General features: G+C 35.8%; 1 pseudogene; it reads right to left on the reverse strand.

The window, feature by feature from the left end:
- Positions 1 to 578: 578 nt before the first annotated feature.
- LOC140854864 (uncharacterized) lies at positions 579 to 3,811 on the reverse strand (annotated as a pseudogene).
- Between the last annotated feature and the right edge of the window lie 4,339 nt (positions 3,812 to 8,150).

The raw sequence follows: 8,150 nt of genomic DNA on the forward strand, positions 1-8,150 counted from the left end.
AGAATAGGTCTAATAGTATCTAATGACCAAACATAAAAGGGCAAGCTAATTGTTCAAGGGTTAATAATTAAATGTCAATGGTCAAAAACTGCATGTGTGTAGATATTTTTTGCCTTGAACAAACACTACATGCTTATCTAATTTTATTGATCTAATGATTTCTTGTAGGAGAAAATCCTAAAGTAAGGTGCTAGCTATTCTTGAGATTATCAAGTGGGGTTGTGACCATGCATAATTCACTTGCAATTTGTGGTGCAAATAAAGCAGCAGTCATATCACTACCTGTGTAGTATCTTTGCATAGCATCTTGCTTTTGATTGATTCATAGTACATACAGACTTTTGCAATAGATCAACAATGTTTCTTTTCTTTTTTTTCAGATGTAGAATAATCCTTTGATCAGCTGGTATATAATTTCAGAGATAGAGAAGCAAGATCACTTGTTTAAGAAGCACACCAGTTAATGTATTTATGATGATTCCTAATTGTTAGTGAGGCTAGTATTACTAAATGATATACCTAAGGGAATAATATATATTGTCACTGGGACTAACGACATCCAAAGATTTAAGCCAAAATAATAATAATAATAATATAATGCAATTATTGCTGCAATGCTTGCTAGATATAAAAGTTCCTAGTCTCTAGCATTACTAGATATTTACAATTCTCTTTCTGGTTGGAAGATGGAACCAACTAGACAGGCCACTTGAACAAAACATACAATAAGACATAAGCAAAAGTTTTGAAATAATCTTCTCAAGCTCCCTAAGCAGTCTCTGGTCCACATGCCATTTTTGAGACATTTGAAAGAAGCCTCCTAGCAAAAAAATTGTCACACGTGATCACACCTCTTGGCAATCAGACTTCCCACCATCAGACTCCCATAAACATGGCCACATTTCTCTTGGTCCATCCCACATCCCCTCCCAATTCAAGAAATTATCCACTTCCAGACACATCATCTCCTCCCAATCCAAAGCCACCACTTCCCCTTCCCTCCCTTCCTTTGAACAAGGGTTAACACCTTCCCCATCATCATTAAGGATACTGTCCTTTGCATCTCTCTCTTCACTTAAGTTCATGGTCCCACTGTCGTGACTTGCACCAAAAAGCCCACCCTCAATCTCATTATTTGTACAAAATCCGCTGTCTACAAAAAGGCTTGGGCTCATCTGCTCATTGAAGTCAATTAAACCACTTTCAAACACCACCCCTTCATCAAGATTAACCAATTCTGTAGAACTTCTCTTGTCATGGTCCAGGTTACAAACCATGCTCTCACCTTCCCTGTCATGGACAAAGGAAATTGGATGTTCACCATTTCTCTCATGGTTTCCCTTCCTCTTGCTCCAGCAAGTGGTGCCGATCTTCATTGCTGATCTCCTTGTCCGACCACCCTTTTGCTTTCCACCGCTGCTACCGATCGTGGTGAGGCCAACAATAACTCGGGTACCATCGGCATCGTGAAAGGAGTGGATTTTCCTACTAAGGTGGGAATTCCAGTAGTTTTTGATCTCATTATCAGTTCTCCCAGGGAGATGCTTGGCTATCACCGACCACCTATAGTAGAACAAAAAGGGACACATGAACCTTCTTATTATTGCTTGCTTAATATAACCTCTAAAGTTGCATACATGCACAAATTCATGTTGAAGCAATATTTAATATGGTGGGGAACAAGAAGAACAAATTTATCTAATAATATTTACCTGAATTGGGGTAAGTTAGATAGTTGGCATTAAATGCAATGTAGTTGAAACTTTGACATAGGTGGTGGAGCATGCATGTATCATGGTGAATCGATGACCTTTGGTACAACTTTGGCATCACAATATTAGGAGCATATTTAAATCTAGGTGTACAATGAAGAAACTCAATGCAACATTCTTTTTCCGTTCCACGATGGAGCTAACTTAATTTATCATCACCTTACAAAACTCATGAGATACGAAAATGTTAGTTTAGACACAAATTATAATGAAAAATTGTGGAAACATATTTCTGAAACAAATCACATGAATATGTATCTATGTGTTTCATGTCTATCATCTCATATGGTGCATAATTATGTAGAGATGGATTGCATATTACGTTGATTGTACATTTATTTAGTAGTAAGTAAAGTCGTTGTTAACCAGCTTTCTCATAGATAATGTATGTACATAATATTCCGAGTTCCTATAGACCTTGACGTTTTCTCTTAAAATTTGAATTTTTCCACCTAAGCTAGATGTTGATGAAATTTTAATTAATATTGTCACAAGACAAGGGATGTTGCTGTTGATATGACACTATGGACACATAGTGATGACAGCAGGACAAATCTTGACAGCAATGTTTACTGTCAAACTTGTGACCACTCTAAACCCAACAAAAAGGGCACCTTCATGATTCACGAAGTTTCTTTTGGGGCTCAACAACTCTCATACGCTGAGGGCTTTGGCCGCTTGCTTTTAAGAATAGGACCTTGTGTTTGATGGGAAAAATATTTGAACATTTCTATGAAAGTAAAATGTTATCATAACATTGTCTTTTCATCAAATTTAGGCTTAGTCTGAATGATGATCATCTTTTCGTCTTAGGTGACCATTAGTTCACATGTTTTATTGAGACATCGTAGATTTTTTTTTTGTCTTTTTTTAAAAAGAACTGGGACGTGAGAATGCTAAAATTAGGTGAGAAAGGATAGGAACCCATGTCATCGATGTAAATACTCATCAGCCTTGCCAACTAAACTAGTTAGAATCCTCCAATTTAGAGGATTTTAAGGTTATTACAGCTAGATTTTTGAGGTGCCTGAGTTGAGATGCAATAACTGTTGGACTGGTGGCATGATGTTGCACAACTACTAAACACATATATTCACACCTAAAAGAAAAAAAAGGGAAATTAAGAAAGAGAGCTTGTCATAGCCATTCCAAAGAGGTGGATACACCTATTGGCAGCAAATTCTCCATGAACAAAAAGGTAAAAACTTCCTGCAACTTGCTTTCATGCCACATTTTGAAGGACACAGAGTCATCTAGATTCTCTTTTCCTTCTACATACCGATGTAGGAAACAATTTTCCAGTAGAACATGAAGGGAAAAAAAAACAGAGGAGAGATAAGGCAAGAGAACTTTCAGAAAGAAGCTATATAGATATACTGACTACAGAGAAGGAAAAAAAGTAATCAATGATCTATCGATGGAAGAAGAAAGTAGACTCACAAAACCTTCGACTACCTGTTTCCCAAGGAAGAGCGAAGCTTAATGATGGTTTCCTCTTCTTCTTGCGTGATGTTACCCCTCTTCAAGTCAGTCTTCAAGTAATTCACCCATCTCAGTCTGCAGCTCTTTCCACACCTTGGCAAGCCTTTCATAAATATCAGAAAACCAAGAGAAAAGCTCTAGGATGGCACATCTCCAGGCATATACGAAGTAAAAAAAAGATGGCCACACCCAATGAGTCATATATGAAGAGTAGGCAAAGATGCAGATCTAAAATAAAGAAGATGCTGCTCAATAAAAGAAGAAAGAAACGATCCTGTTTCTTAGGAGATACCTGCATTCTTTGGCAGTGATCTCCAAGAGCCTTCTCCATGAGCTTTGATGTACTTCATTAATAGCTCATCTTCTTCTGCCGACCACCTCCCTTTCTTTAGCCCCACCTTCTCACAGCATGGGGCTCTTCCCATCTCCTCTAGAGCTTAGATTTCTCCCTCCCTTCCAAGCTTTCCGTGGGACTTGACACCGAGGGCGTGGACTGGGTTCCTACTTATATGAATTGCAGTGGAAAAGGAGAATAGACGCCATTAAGTTATGACTGGTCCAAATAATAATGCTTATGGGTGAGTGCGGGGTAGATGGAACTAGGCTAACAGCACCATGCTGCGGCCCTTTTTACGTGCAACAACTTGAGTGTGAAGGGACTAGCATCAACATGTTGCTATCCCAGCACTTGTTGATGCCATGTGCATCAGCAAGATGCATGACATGCGTCAGGATGTGGGTTGGATACTCTCTCATTTTTAACAATCATTTAGCCATGAATGATGCATATGTTATGTATTCATGTAAGAGAATGGCTACAATTTTTTTCACTAATTTGCCAAGGGGAAATGCTTTTGTATACCTCCTAGCTTGCTCCAATCTGATTTTTCCCGAAAAAATAGGTAATAAGACCCTACATGGACTCCTTACATGATGTATGGCACAGAAAACCCGGTTTGGCAGCTCATTCCGGGTATGCTAAGAGGAATTAAGAATAGTAATAAAATAGCTAATTAATTGTTATCCAAAGTGATCCCCCACCCACACCCAACGCCCCCTTTTCTCTTTTAGGGTTAGGAGCCATTTCACCTTTCAGTTTTTTTCTAATTTTCAATCTACTCATACTGGAGCATTCTATCTAAGATGAAAATAGAGGACTGATGAGTGGGTCACACTAAAAATTTCTATCTCCAAGGTCAATCCCTAGTTGGGAAAAAAGGGGGAAAATTTGTGGATGGTTTTTTTTCTGAACAATTTAAAGATGAGTATAATTGTATATAAACTGAAGTTTTAGCATCAACATTGAAATTTTATAAAAGGCTTATATGCACATAAAACCCTTTCTTCCTGAGTAAAGTAAGACATATAAATCATTCAGCCATTAATGGATGAACATAATATATTAATTTTATTATTCAGAAAAGGCTATTTTTTTTTCATTTTTTTTTATGAATGACTTGGTAACACAATTTTGCTTGGAAAGTCACTTTGTCAGTGTCCAACTTTCACATTTTATCGCGCTATACAGTGTTGGACCAAAGAGAGCCCTCCAAGTTTACCTCAATTTGCTGCCTCCATAACCATCACTAGAGGCTCAAATCTATGGCTGTTAGAATTATTGGAGATATGGAACAGGGCATTAATAAAGAGAGAAAGGCCAGGAGGAGGGGATGAAAGTTGGGTGCCGGGACCAGCTCAATGACGCGTAAATGAATTGAGGTGAAGTTATCTCATCTCTTGAATCCACTGTCTGTCCTTCCTTTATGTGATATTGTCACTGTCACTCTCACTGCTCACATTAAACGGCCCTCTTTTTGGTTCTTCTTGTACACAAAAAATGAGGATATGTTTGCTTGGGGTGTGCCGGATCATGAAGTAATCTAATGATTGTTGAGAATTATTTATTTAAAAAAATAATTATAGAAAAAATAATTTTTATTATATTTGATTAATATAAAAATTATTTCAAAAAATGATACTAAAAAAATATTATTATATTTGGTTGGGTGTAATCCTATATAAGAATATGATGAAATTTATAAATATATTTTTAATATAAAATAATTTTTTAATATCAAAATAACATTATCATTTCTCATCAGTTTTTATATAATGACTATAATTACATACTTTTTTTATAATACCATCTGCATCTTAAATTTTTTGTAAAAACTCTTTATTAAATAAGTTTGAAAAGATATCAAATAAATTCAATAATTATATATATAGCTTTATTGAAAGTATTTTTGTCAAGTATAGATTAACAGTACTTGAAAATTTATTAAATACCAAACCCATGGTATTTGTTATCTTCTCTCTCTGAAAAATAAACATGGGATCCACCAATTTTTTTATTATTTTTTTTCTATTTTTTATATTAAATATGGTAATCTGATGTGGAATTAATTTTTTCATGCCAAAATAACTCTAACCAAATGGACCATTAGGTTATGGGATTCATTTTCTCCATAATTTTTTTTTCAAGAAATATGGTCTTTCGATAAGTTGGTTTCATAGAAAGATTAATTAATTCTACATAATGCTAGCACACGTTTCAAAGCAGAAGTTTTCAAGGAACTTTGATGTGAAAACTGGATTATACTTTTCTGCACAGCATTTCAGAACAGCAGGTTTTAAAAATGAATTTTATTCATGAACAGTGAATTAAGGTTTTCTGCACAGTTTATGGACCAGCAAGATCCAAAGAATTTTATTAAAACCAACCTTTTTTTTGGGAAAGTTTGCTGAACAGAAGAATCAAAGAGATTTAATTTGAAAACCAACTGATATTTTCTGTGCTGTTTTCCAGAACAAAATACTGAAGGTGTTTTATTTTGAAAAAACAGAACTTTCTCATACTGTTTACAGAGCAACGGAATATAAAGTTGGAAAAGGTTTTCATGTGGGGAAAATTTAAATGACAATACTGGTATGAGACGAGAGCTCTAAAAAATTCTGTACCATTCTCGATAACAGTAGAAATAAGTTATATAACGGAAATATAACATCGACAGCATCTTTATGCACCGATTTCAGAGCAGCAGATGTATACTGGAATTTCAGATTTTAAATCGACAATAGAATTTATTTTAGAACTTCAAAGCATGCAAATTCTAGCAACTACTAAATAGTGAATTTTTCTTCTTAGACTGTCAATAATATGATGCTAATTTTGCCAATAATTAAAATAGTTAATTCCAAAACTTCATTAAAATTAATATTAAGGCGTAGCTAGAATCAAGATAAGTAGGAATATTGCTCTAGGAATGAATTTTGCTTCCTTGTATAAGTATTCATGATATCATCTTCGAGGTACATTAAACTTAGCTTAGTTTTATCCTCTTGTCATAAGTATAATAAGGAGATCTGACCCAAAAGATCCTTCAATTATCTAGAAGGAAAGCAGAGAAATACGGGAGAAGAATAATATTTCTGTAGAAGTACAAAGCTTACTGTTTTATTCGAAGGTAAAGACGTCAAGTCTAAGTTCTCTCCAAAGAAACTTACAAAGGCCTCAAGACTGCCTTATGAAGGCCATAAATACCTGCCTATGGCGGTGGCTTGCAAAGCCTAATAATGTTGGCTTCCATGGGCTATTAACGACTACCTCAAGATTCATTAAAGCCATAAAAGCCTATCTATGCCGGCATGCACCTTATAAAGGCCAATAGTGCCAGTGTCACAGATGCAAGAGCAAAATATAAATTAAAATCGAAATGGTAGGCAGCTCAAGTTTAAATTTCAAAATTTAAATTATATAAAATTATTATAATTTGAATTAAATAGGAGTGTAGGCACAAATGTTAACCATGTGTATATCTGCATCGTGCACAACATGACTAACCGGCTGGCCAAGCCAAGCGATTGTGTGAAATCGATCCAAAACTCACAAACCACCCTAGACCTCGAACTATTAGATTTTATGAAACGTATGTTTGTTTGCATTAAATTATCCAATATAAGGTTATTCAAAACATAAAGGTTTTTAAAGTTTGAACCTTTTGAAAATCATAAAAAATGGAGAAAAAAAAAACTCCAGCAGCCTACATCATGCTTGAAAAAAAATAATAAAATGACAGCATGACATTTATTTAAAAAAAAAATCCTTGCTAAACAAACACTTATATGAGGGGGAAGAGAGGGAGAGGGAGGGAAATACAAGCTACTGAAAAAAAATAGAATAAAACACCACTTTTTTTTTGGTGGGAATGAAAGCTTTAAATTGTAAAGAGCACAGTATATAGTGCAACTCACATAAAATTACAGTAGTCCTATAGCGCAGCAAAAGACACCAGGACGAGCCCAGTAAATAAGATGAGACAGGGCCATACAGAACGCAACAGTGATAAGAAGCCCTGGCCATACATACGAGAGTTAATAACAAAGTATATAGAGTAAAGATAATTAGAGGATATTGCAAGAAGACAAGGAGGCCCCGGGCAGTGTAAGGTGAGCAGATGCTACATCTCCTGAAACAATAGTACTGCACGCAAGAAAAACGTGCTTGTGGACCAGGGCGGGAACAACAAGCCCCATGAAAGCGTAACTAGAGTGCCAAGATGGATTAGAGACCAGCAACAAACAAAAGCTCCATGAGATAATGCCAAATACAAAGATGAGAAATCCTGCAGGTTGAAACAGTGAAAGCGCCAGAGAGGAAACCCCACCCCAAACACCAATACATTAAAACAGGCAGTACAGACCCATACTGTGGCTGAGCAAAGCTGAACATTCCTCGTGTACTACAGACCATTATAATCCTGAAAAATAGAAAGCAAATAGAGTTTTCTCACATAAAGCGAGAAATTATTGCACAGTGCACCAATAAATAGGGAGGAAGGGGTGGTAAATGCTGCGCTGCTACAATAAAACACCTTTGAAAACTAACAGTGGTGC

Source organism: Elaeis guineensis, chromosome 1 (assembly GCF_000442705.2).
Source record: "Elaeis guineensis isolate ETL-2024a chromosome 1, EG11, whole genome shotgun sequence".
NCBI lineage: Eukaryota > Viridiplantae > Streptophyta > Magnoliopsida > Arecales > Arecaceae > Elaeis > Elaeis guineensis.